Source organism: Halictus rubicundus, chromosome 2, assembly GCF_050948215.1.
Source record: "Halictus rubicundus isolate RS-2024b chromosome 2, iyHalRubi1_principal, whole genome shotgun sequence".
NCBI classification, from domain to species: Eukaryota; Metazoa; Arthropoda; class Insecta; order Hymenoptera; family Halictidae; genus Halictus; species Halictus rubicundus.
Window position 1 is genome coordinate 2,841,462 of NC_135150.1, and position 12,923 is coordinate 2,854,384.

The following is a 12,923-nucleotide window of genomic DNA, read 5'->3' on the forward strand; positions in this document are numbered from 1 at the left end:
TTGATTTAACATTGCACTTTGGGTTTCATTTAGTCTAACCTAACAATAAAATAAAATTAACTTGTAGTTAAAGCAGTAGGTAAAGTTTCAATTTCATTTTCAGTTAAAGGTTACAGCACTTAAAACTTTGAAATTACGTACAATTTCTGTATACGTGGATATACTTTTACATTTCATTTGATGTCAAAGCCTGTTTAAAGGAGAACATGCAAACTCAATTAATAAATACAGTGATTCATTATAAATTATTTTGAGATTGAACGATTTAGCACGATTTAACTATATCCATACAATTCACATTTATATGTATATAAGTAGACTGCGACTTTTTATGCAACATAAAAATTGTTTGCATCAATTGCAAGGGGCAGTAGCCATGTAAAATGTAGGTTGAAAACAGTATATCGATGTTCGTAAACCTCTTGTACACACGTTAACCTTTTTATTGTCCCTAATGCAACAGTTGCGTACTTAATTAATTCGCCAGAAAATAAGTATGGAACAACGATTTAGACGATCTGGGTCAAAATGGACCCGGGCTCCGCCGTCGGAGGGTTAATCTTTAAACTGTTTCAAATTGCATCAATTCGTTCTTGTCATAAACGCACAAAATCCGCAGTCTATATACAGTATGAGAATAAAATGAGCTCCCTATTCTATTTAAATCTTAATTTACTATTAACTTTCCATGCATAATTCATAGAAAAGCAACGGACCATCAAAGTGATTAATTTGCTTCCATTTGTAATTGCATTTTCTAGGCTCGTGGTTGATATTAAATTGCTCCCGCGTGAATCACTTCGCGAAGTCACGATGGGTGATGTCTGAATTAGACCTGATGCGATATGCAACGAAGAGAAGTCGCGTCACCAAGAACCAACGGCCTTTAATTACACGAATTTCGCAGGCCTAATTTCGTACGCTCCTCCAATTACTTACTAGCTTCGTTCCGCACGGCTATTACCGGTTACGGCAGTGACTTCGATTAAATTAACTAAGCCTGCTGAGACACCACCTAATTAACTCCTATATCTCACTTCCCGCATCTTCTATTTAAAGAATTCTTCATCCCCTGGATTGTATAATCAACAAATTTTAGGAAACACTATGAATTATCACAGATCCCTGTGAAAATATACGTTTTCTTATTTCGTATTTCTGTCTCCAGCTTTGTAAAACAAAAGTCATTACATGAAGAGCTCAAAAGCCAATTAGTGTATGTCCCTGAGCATGAAAATTGAGACAATTAAATCTTTTAAAACTTAATTGTATAAGTATACCAGTGCATGCAAACGTTTAGAAGAACATATTTATTAACAGATAATATATAAATAAACTATATACAACGAGATTCTATATGTCTTTCAACGCGATAAAAACTTTTTTACAATAACAGTGGTGGAGAAACTCTTTTTTTAAACAAGAAAAGTTTGTCAATATAATAGCATTAAAAACATTCTATTTTTATTATAACCATTTCTTGATATGTACTATAATTTTAAAGATACACACGGAAGTAGAATAACACATATCTACCTCGAAGAAGTGTTTTTACCCGATGGAACCGAAAAAATTGCCTGATACAACTCCCGAGGTCCCCTACAAACCTGCAAAATTCCAAAAAATATCGAAAGTTTCGGGTTACAAGAAGATCCTTTGTGAGTACGAAAATAACTAATTCCCGAAATATTCTTTAATTGTGAATGTAAGTAGTACTCAAAATTCAGTCCATTACATTCAATGCAAGTGCGTCGGCGATCGGGGAGAGCAAATGGCATACGTTTCAATGTCCAATTTTAGTTTGAAATATCTTTTTTATACAACAAATAGTTTATAAGTAGGTAATACAGTTCAGTGACTTACTCATATCACGATAGATTGCAGATTTTATGCATTAACGACAAAACTGAATAACCTGTCTACTGCAATTTATGGTAGATTAATTTAAAAGTCTCATTGTATCAGTTTCAGCTGATTAACCCCTTGCTCAACAATATCGAGTCTAATAAATATGTGTGTTATTCATTTCCTTTAAACTGAAATAAAATTCTATTTGGTTGTAGTTGATATTTATTTTTTGGGCAAAACATAGGCATACAATAAATATAAACTATCTTCTTTTTTTCTACGAAATTCTGGACGATGAAGAATTTCTAATCATTATAATCACAAAATAAATAGTAGTGCAAGGGGCTAAAATTATTAGAAGATGAAATAAATTTTTATTACCGTTGTACCTTGTAATGCAAACAATTTTTATTTTACATAAAGATCCGCAGTCTATAAATAGTGCGTTCGAATCGTCGACTCGCTGTTTCCCCTGAATTATTATGAGCGGTACAATCGGTTTATATAGGTTCCCGAGAAAATTGCGGTACACTTTCTTGTCCGCGAGGGGGGAGGGAGGGAGGGGGGCTTTTGCAATATAAGTCATTTGCGAGAAATTATTGTCATTCGTTCAATAGACTTTTGCATGCGCGACACGTTTGAAGGAAATCAAATGAGATTGAATAGTTAAACGAACTGGATTGGACGGCCTACGCTTCAGCGGGATTCTATTCGACCGAGACGAATCCAAATTCAATGCGGTGAATCTAATCGAGATGATCACCACTGACCCACTTACGTTCCCTTGCCCTAGCTCGAGATCCTCCTTTACTTCGGAGAAGCTGTTAATCTCTTACATTCTCGAGCATTTCTGTATCGACGGTAAATCTTGGCTAAGACTCGAATGGAATATACTTGCACGTCCGCATATCACGTTGATTACCGCGTCTACTATGATACGTAATACATAGACTGCGGACTTGTATGTATTTATGAAGTAATTGGCTGGCTGAAATATCAAACTGTAAAAGATTTAAAACGTCTAAGATTATCTTTAGGTTAGTTTCAACGTAAAAGAACTGTTAGGGGATGAAATGAATAAATTTCTATTCAACTCCTGCTTTCCCCAATTGATGCAGAATATTATTATTTTGCATAAAGATCAGCAGTCTAGTAATACATAATAAATATATAATAAACGTATACAGAATAAAAAAAAAATAGAAATACAATGTCAGCATTTATTGAAGTTTTTGGTTCACGCGGTAGCATCTTTCTGAAGATTCTCTCAAAATTTGAAGTTGGTCCATAATTAGATCTTGAGATATCCTGTCTCAGGCATGTCAGAATATTTTCAATTTTAAAGAAAAATGCGTTTCAAGTTTTGACCATCAGTTATTTATACAGGATGTCCCAACAATATCGTACTTCCTTCAAAAGGGTGATTCTCGAGGTCATTTGAAGTAATTTTTTCCTTTGCGGAAATGTCCTCTGCGGCTTCGTACAGGAGTTATTAACGAAAAAACACGGACCAATCAAAGCACGGCTATAGCTTCCGGATTGCGACTCGGCGTCAGGTGGCGTTAAACGTGACGTTGGCATTGGCCGGGCCGGAGTCCAACCGTTTTTCTATAATAATTCCTTAACAAAGTTGCGGGAAACATTTTCGCAAAGGGAAAAGTTATTTCAAATAACCTTAGAAATTGCGCCTGTCATGGAAGTACAACATTTTTGGGCACCCTTGTACAGTGTGAGCTGCATGGTTGAAATATTCGTAACTTTGTTATTCTTAGGAATTGAAAAAATCCTTTTGCAGATATACTTTTAAACACATGTGGTTTAAGAAAATGCAAAAAAAAAAGAGAAATTGATTTTTTCAAGGTTCCAGACGAGTAGTCTCCCTTAAAAGGAATGCTTGCAGCAATTACCGAAGAGGCTTGGAAATACTTTTGTAACGAATATCGTTCTAAGTAGTTAGATTATCAACGGACTGACCTTAGACCCCCGGGAAAGGTAGTGTTTTCGTAACACGCAAAATACCCGGAGGCATACTCTGGTCCCTCTCCAGGGCCGATAACTCTTTTGGCATAAGCAAACCGCGTATCATCCGCTTGAAACCCGACGCGCTTTTCGGAAATTCAATATACTCACCCCCGTCTCTCGGGTCAACCCTTCTCATCCTTCTGCTCCTTCGTTCAGAACCTCATGAAACGAGCCGAGGGCCCAACAAAGAAGGCGAGCCCCGTAAGAGCATATTCAAACGATTACGAATCCTCCAGCAACGCCCGAAAACCTTATGCCTTTTCGGGGCTCCTTCGTCCCGCTCCTTTACTCCTCTCGTTGCACGGTTGCTCCATTTTTTTTCTTCTTTTGCCCACGAGGTAATGTCGAGGCGTCACAGAAGGAATGATTAATGATCTAGAAAAACCTATGTTGCACGGTAAGTGCACGGCACATTAATGGCTTAAGATTACCATTGCCATTCTGTTACGACGGTTCTTAAATTGAATAACATTGTTGCTTCGTATAATTCGATGAGTTACACGAGGAAACAGTAAAGAACTATTTGTTTGTTTAGGAGAGAAGGAGGGAGAGGGGGTATGGTTATTCATAAAAAGCTGTTGGAATTCAGTAGACTAGACTGTGGGTCTTTATGCAAAATAAAAATTGTCTGCATCAATTGTTGAAAACAGAAACAACAACAAAATTGACATTCTTTCTTTAATAATTCCAGCAGGATGAAAGTAATTATCTTAAATTCTAATCTTTTTACTGTTGCAAATTCCATCTACTCATTTCTGTCATAAATGCATCAAATTCGCAGTCTACACATACGTGACTGTAGTAGTGAATATATTCCATATGTTATGTGTGTGAGTTTCTGGGATTTGGTAATATGTATTGTGTCCATTGTTCATACATACGTAGACTCAACAAATTTTTGTTGTGTGTAACTTCATAACGTTTATTTGTTATTTTAGGTAAAACAGTTTAGAATGGCAGTAATTAGGTAGGTGACAGTAAATCACCTGGTGACAGTAAAAAGAGAGTACATGGTTGTCTTAATATTGGATTGTCGAGAAAGTTTCATTCGGTTTTCAGTGTTAACTTTATCTTAAATTTCATTTTGATGAATGGTCTTCCGCAATCTTGTGGGTTATGCCATTATTCCGCCGCTGTAAAATTTTTGCGGCTTCCGGTTAAAGATCTCAAAAAGGTTCAACACTTTTCCAACACAAAACAGTACACGATATTTCCATATGGCCGTCGGATTTTTCAATGAAATATTACGATATTCTAGTACCATATCGGATTTGTGGACGACATCAATTTACAGGAAATGAAAATGAAATTTTCATGAACACAGACGATAGAGAATTTATTCCGAGATAAAACAGTATAATACATTTTTATGAGAAGTGGGTCAAAGTATATGTTTTATAAAAATATCTCGAATTGGCACACATGAAACGTCTGGTTTTATAAATTTTTTGATTGTCTTGCTAATTTATAATAAAAAATATTGTTTTTACTGGTTATCAGAATTTAGTCAACATATTTATAGACACACAAATTTTACATATTTAATTTATGTAATTTTCCTGAAAATTAAAAAAATATAAAATATTGAATCAAAGAAAGTTTATTGTAAATCACATTTTCAGACAAAAATACGTAATTTCCTCTAAGAAACAATAAATTATTAATACGCATGATTACTGCAACCTTTTTTGTTCATATGTCAAGTATAAGATACCTATGCTAAGAAATTTTGTGTGTAGACCCTCGTGTGTACGTAATCTCTATTTTACATATACTTTTCCATACAACTACGCTTAAATTTTATATGTACAGTACATCTAAAAAGTATTTGAATACTAAATTTCCTGTTCTTGAGAAATGGTTAATATTTCATCTATGCAAATTTCGTTGGAAAAAATAGTACAGTTTTATTTTCTTCTTATTTTTTCACGAAATTATGATAGTTTGTACCTACAATTTCTCGAGAACGGGAAATTTAGTGCATATGGTAAAGGACCCAATTACTGTCGTGGTATCAATTAACGTGCCTATATTAATTATACTTACTTCTAAAGCATAATGAATAGTAAAAAAAAAATATCAAATTTTTTTTCATTAAAGTCAGTTAATATACATGTCATATATCTCTTTTTTATATTCATTATGCTTTAAAAATAAGTATAATTAATACAAGCATAATTGGTACCCCGACAGTAATTGGACTAATTTTTGGATCCACTGCAAGTAAAGAAGTAGGTATACATATTAGAACATAATATCGCGAAACATATTTCAATATCCCCAGAGTAATTCCGTGCACATGTTCGGACAAAGAGATAATCCTAAGTTTAAACATTCGTGAACAGTCACTCGGAGAATCGCACGCGAGTTGGATAATTGTCCTGGTTACCTCGTGAAATGACTTCCCGCTAAAGTACCATGAGTGTTCGACGTGTTGTAATGACACACTCAATCCTTTTAATTGTTTCATAAATCAACGCAATACACGCGGCAGCTTTCCGGGCTCGATCCGTTTAAATACTAATCTGTTGAGACTGTGTTGCGCGCCACGAATCGGAATACGACTATTCATTTTTCTGACGACTTCAGCCATTTCCAAAAACGATTGTTAGTGGGTCATAAATAATTACTATTATCATTGTTGTTGCTTTAAACCAGACGAGTACCAGAAAGTTTTTTATTGTTTTAAAAAATTGTTGTGTCTGCACGTTACTCATTATATTGCATAATATTTTTAAAAATATGGCTACTAGATTGCGGTTTTTTTATGCAGAATAAAAATTATATTAATTTCAAGATACAAAAGCTACATAGACAGGTATTTCTTTTTTCAATATCTTTAACCAGTTGAAAATATTACAACAGTAATTCAAAATTCTTTAAATGTTTTTATTGTTTTACATTTGATCTATTCATTTTTGTCACAAATGCATAAAATCCGCAGTCTGTATTAATTAATAGCATAACACTTTTCACGTATGTGTTATACCACAAATAAATGCATTCCTTATTCTGTGATTCATCATAGTTTTTATTTTACAAAAGAATCCTTTACTTGATACGTTTTTGTTAGCAAATGAAATAAAATAAAAATTTAATTATTGTACACGTTAAGTGTAAATTTCATTTTTACGACTAAGGTGAATTTCATTTTCATTTGTAAGAGTGGGGTTAGTTTCTACAACGTAAGTCGAATAATTTTAGATTAGAACTATTTCCACAACATAAAAAGTACTCCAAAAATTATTTATCGTTGCATGCATCTGAAAGTTCGATACTCTGAAGTTACTACGGCTATATGTGAATATTACTTTGCATGAAAAAAGCAAACGAATTACGCGTTGCGATACTGTTAGTCACGCAAAGCATGCCTGCATGTTTTTCATGTGTCCGAAGGATAACGAATGACCAGAGAAAAAGAATTCAAACAGACTAATCGCAAGGAAACGATACAGCATTCTCAATTACAACAAGTATAACTTTTAGTATACATCTTTAAAATCTGTGCAACAAACTTTATCTTTGTCTTTATACATCATAAGCACTAATTAATATAAATCCAATATTATTATTATGCTTAGTATTTACTTCCAGCATCCATCCTACACAGAAAAAATTCAATCTTCTTGAAATTATAAGCTTTCACACTTTCTTTTTGACACCGTAGTTCACTGCACGAAAACTGCGTGACGAATGAACGCAATATGTGTATTCCCACCATTTTACAGGTATACATGGTAAAACCTTTTTACCGTGGTTTTCCCATAGAATCATTATCTGAGTTCCCAATAATGTAGGCATTTTTGGCATTTTGGCCACGGTTTAACGTTTTTCGACGACTGTGCGACGGCAGTTCCCGATCAGCTTAGCGTTGTCATTGTCCGAGCTGGATCCCGTCCGCTGTAGCAGCGCTCTGATCGGTCCGTGTTTTTCGTTAATAACTCCTTAATAAAACATTTTCTCAAAAGAAAAACGTTCTTCAAATGATCTCAGGAATTACCCCTTTCAAAGAAATACAACATTTTTGGGACGCCCTATATACTAATAAACATTTAGCAAGTTTATAGCTTGGCATAGAAAATTAGCTAATCTTAATTTTCAGTCACTAACTCTGTAATTATCTTTGCAAAACTAAAAACAATAAAGAAAATGTAATAAAATCTAATTGAATTCATTCTTAATTGTCGACAAGAAAGTTTGTTAAACAGAGCCATTAATTGGTTCGGTTAACATTACGTTTCTTTATAATGTTTACTAATAATAGTAATAATATTGTCGATTGTTGCCTGAAAATCGAAAGTCCCAACTTTACAACTAATTTATGCCTCAGCTTATACAATACATTCATGAATAATTCAATTCTGGACACCCTGCTAGCAAATTATCGGGGAATATAAAAAAGAATTAATTAAAACCTCTGAACATCGTGGAATTTCTTTCAAAAATATTATTCATAGAGATACATGTGTATGTAATGTGAATTTCGATTTAATGGTAATTATTAATTTAATACTACGTTTACTATAAATTGATAATTTGATTCTGTACGTATTCCAAATGACCTGTGATGCATAAGAAATCAGCTTCGTGAATGTTATCATTCAATTGTATGATATGTATAAAATTACATTAAATAACTGTTCATTACTTGCATGCAGTACATAGTTATAACCTTCTGTTTCGCCAATTTATACAACCAATTAGTAGTTAATTGTCATAATTTTTCATCATTTTTAAATATTTCATATTGCTACTACATTTTACTTTTAAATTTAAGAAATAAATTGTGGTTTTCAAAGAAAGATTTTTTTAGCAAAACAAAACTAATTATCCAATTTTAATTTAACTAGATACTCAAATTGGATTTAGTTATTTCTTTAATACTTTATAACTGCTGTTATCTGATAACTTTCACTTTTCTTTAAATGGTTACCTCAAATTATGCGCATTAATAATCTCGACGAAAGTAAAATAGTCCTGTTTTCATAAACAAGTAAACATGTACTCGAGTTTTTATAAGCGTTATTAATTATGGATTTATTATTAAGTATGGTTATTGCAACATATTAATAGAAAAAACCATTTACTGAATGATGGAAAAACATTTAGAGACTTTTTTGGATTTAATAAAGAAGTAGATTTTGTTTTGTACCTTGTTGGCAATTATTTAGATAAAAAACACCATCATTCTCAGAGAGTAAAAATATTCCATTTCACCAAAGGACAAATTGCTCCTAACAGGTGGGTGGGTGTGGTACCCTGTTAATCGTTGGAGTGGCTATATGAGTTTTCGAAAAACTGCCTATGCCCAGAAAACTATTAAACTACGATTTGTTAAAGCGCACACCGCCTTTTCGATGAAGTATTGAATGATGTTTACGACACGAGTGGCTGAAAAAATCCGTTATTTTTTAGGAGTTTAGTACAAACATTTTTAACCTCCTTTTATATATTGGCGTGTCATACCTTCAGATACGAACACAGGACGCAACGTAAAACATATATATATATATAAAATTGGGGGATCCTTTTATAAGGCCAATATGTTGATTATTTCACTAATTGCTGTAAGTTGTAAGTTAAGTTTTTAAGTAGTCAATTAGAGCCGAACCCCAGCAGAACTGCAAGGCCAGGTCGACTCGAAACAGGGGTGAGGCAAGCCCCAACCAACTCCCGTCAAATTCCAAAAATCGAGTTAATATTCTGACTACCCGATGGGTAGTGTATCAGATATTAAGCTGATAAGAACAGATACTACACAATTGATCTTAGCCATAGAGGCCGAGAAGCGATAAATAGTTAAACTCTAATAGCCTTTATAACGTCTACACCTCTCAAATTTTGCAGCGAGAAAAGCTTTGCCGGAAGAATCCACCTAGCGGTCGGATCGGTAAATTTTCAACCCCCAACGGTCGGCTTCAAATGTCTCCTAAGGCCCCACAGTCGGGGTCCTTAAAAATGGAATTTTAAAGAGAAACAATCATAGAGTGGGATCATACTTCTACAACATTTGTCAAAATTTTTCTACAAAAATGTTCCTACATTTTTAATATTTTTGCACTACAAAATTACATTTGTATGCCAATTGATAAATTATTTTTCAAAAACAGTTTTTACCGAAGACGATTCAAGTAACAAAAATGTGTCTATTCTTAATGATATCCGTGATATAAATTGTATTGCAAAAGTAGTTTTCGTAAAAACTCATTTCCATCGGTTTGTTAGTTCAGCCATTATAATTTAATGGAAAAAATGTTGACATTTTATTTTACACGTCTGCAAAACCAACAATTTTTAAGATTTCGAAAAATCCTTTGAGACTACAACATATGCAAATTTGAATAAAATCCGAAACAGTATTTCGACAAGTGTCCGGCTTCGCGTAGAATCATTTGAAGGTCTCAAAAGTGTAGGTATAAACGCGGATCCATGCTTCAAGACGCATAGCAGGAAGTTACGATGAATGAAGTATAAATCGACCTACTGTCGTGTCGGAGTCCGTCTACTTTTCTCGCGTCCTGATTGGTCTGTGTTTTTCGTTAATAACTTCTTAACGAAGCCACGGAGAATATTTTCGCAAAGGAAAAAGTTACTTCGAATCACCTTAGAAATCACACATTTCAAAGAAGTGCAACATTTTTGGACCCTGTATACATATTATAGTCACTGAATTCCTAATCAAAGGGACTATCATCGTAGCCGTTTCCAAAGGAGTAGTCTCATTTAAAAAAAATTAAGATGACTTTGAGATCTCTAAAAGACAAAAAAAAAAACAAATATTTTTATGGCATCGTGTGAGAGCCTGATTTAACGATTAAACTTTATCCGTAAGACATTTGACGTATCTTTAAATACAACAAAGATATTTGAGGTGCAAACATTAAGCGACTATTCATTTTGGACAAAATAAAATTTTCGATCTTTGGCCAGATTTTCAGGGCAAATGCCCCAATGTGCGTCGTGTACAGTTTCCGACGATGCTCAGAACCGAGTTGGACAAAAGTTATTTCATTATATCGAATAAAACCGATTTATTCGTTATCATGGGTGTGCGGGTACCTGAGCTTCGGGTCGGGTCAGGTTGGGAGGAATCCCGCAAGTTTGTCTGACACATAAATATGTTCGGGTAACCGTAATTTTGGGACCCGATTTAACATTCGGCAGCCGATACTGCATTGGGAGCATAATTTTGTCCCTCAAATTTTTAAGTTTAACAGCGTCTTTATATGTTGTCATATAATCGAGTGTGAGAATCTATAAAGATAATTTTGAGGTGAAAAATTATATTCTCAATGCACTATCAGCTTCCGAATTATAAATCCGGTGCCGAATTTTGTTTCGAGTCCCGAAATTACGTGTACCCAAACATATTGTGTGTCAGACAAACTATCGGGATCCCACCCGAGCGCGAAAAAAATGCCTGAAACTTATTTTATTATTAATTATTCGTTATTCCAATAAACTTTTATTCGAATAATACCTAGCTCTGGCTCCGGGCTCAGCGATTCATTCGCGAAGAAAAGGAGATCGGGAAGGGGGTGCAGGTTCGCGGGGGTTGTGCGCGTTCCGCGGTTCCCTCTCGATCGGAGAAGGCGGCTCGACCGACTAGAGAAGTAGAAGAAGAAGAAGAAGAAGAAGAAGAAGAAGAAGAAGAAGAAGAAGAAGAAGAAGAAGAAGACGAAGAAGGAAAAGAAGAAGAAGGTACCCAGAGAAGGTGGTCGCGCGCCGGTATCTAGATGAAGACGGCGCGCGACTTTGTCGCGGGACGATACGGAGGGAGATTGGCACGACGCTTGCGTGGTCGCGGTGACGTCACATCGATCGATCCGTCGGCAGCGGTTTCCCTGGTGCAATCTGCCGGCAACGTCACGCAACCTGCCAGGGCGGCTTAAGGCGCCACCAAGGGAGGATCTTGCGCGAAAGGTGGTCGGAGGGCGCGGAGGGCTGTTCTCGGGGGTCGGTTTGACGGGATACCCGTCCGTCCGTGCCGTGCCGCGTAGTGCCGAGGGTGGGGAACCATCGTCGAGAACGAACGGAACGTACGTTCGCACACGAACCGCCGGAGAAGTCGTGGGTTCGCGATAGTTCTCCGGGGACAAAGGAACCAGCTGCTCTCTCTTCGGCTACCCCGGGCTCAATCTCCTTCTCTCTCTCTCTCTCTCTCTCTCTCTCTCTCTCTCTCTCCCTCTATCTCTCTCAACTAGTTCTCTGTCGTTCAGTCTCGGCTCGAGTTTAGTTTTTAGTGCGCTCCGTCGACTACAGGCATTATGATGCTTCGCGAGAACCCCAGTCGCGCGAGGTGTGTACGCGTTAAGAACATCGACGAGTGACTGCCCCGAGGACCAAGGGAACTACAAGGGCGAACGCACGTTCACGGTAATCTTTCGCTTCATTTGATTACATCCCTGCACCCCTTGTCAACCTCGCGGCTTCCTTCTTCCGGTAGAACAACGGTATCGGTACCGGGTATATCAAGGTTAACAGGTTTTTTTCGGGATGATCAGTTTTTCCTATCAGAGGTACAAGTTTCGTTGATAGCCCCGATCCTCCAGCCACGATGAGGAACAAGCATCGTTCAGCCTCCGTGAAGTTATACCGTAGACTCTCGTGGATACTTTGAAATTGGGAAAACAATGGCGTGGGAAGTAGCCAAAGGGTGGTATTCGGGTGAATAGGTACTTGGATATGTCAATGAAGAGATTTTGAATAGGAACCAGGAGAAAATGTTTGGAGATTTCGAATTTGGGTTTGTTTGACAGCTGCTGTGTTATCATTACGGTTTTATAGTGTAGCAGAAACGAACGCTACCGGGACCAACTATCCTCTGTGTGGAGACCGATTCTTTGCTCGTTATAACAGACGTACATAAGTGGGTACATACGGTCTTATGACTTATCGTTAAGTTGCCTCGAGTGCCTTCGCTCTCGACAATTTCTCGCGATTGCTCTTCCGCGACAATTGCATTTTAACGTGCGAGCCATCTGTTAGTTAGATCCATGAAAACAAACTGCTGTCGGACGAAGTAAAAATGCATCGACTGTTTCTGAGCTATT

At 36.1% G+C, this 12,923-nt stretch overlaps 1 protein-coding gene and 1 non-coding gene across 8 annotated transcripts in view; one reads left to right on the forward strand and one right to left on the reverse strand.

Moving 5' to 3' along the window:
* Positions 1–12,923, forward strand: part of Sick (sickie) — a 504,036-nt gene that overhangs the window by 343,347 nt on the left and 147,766 nt on the right. The gene's annotated exons all lie outside the window — the stretch shown is intronic.
* LOC143352186 (U2 spliceosomal RNA) lies at positions 9,466–9,663 on the reverse strand. The gene has a single exon (XR_013081875.1). It is a non-coding gene; the product is annotated as a U2 spliceosomal RNA (small nuclear RNA).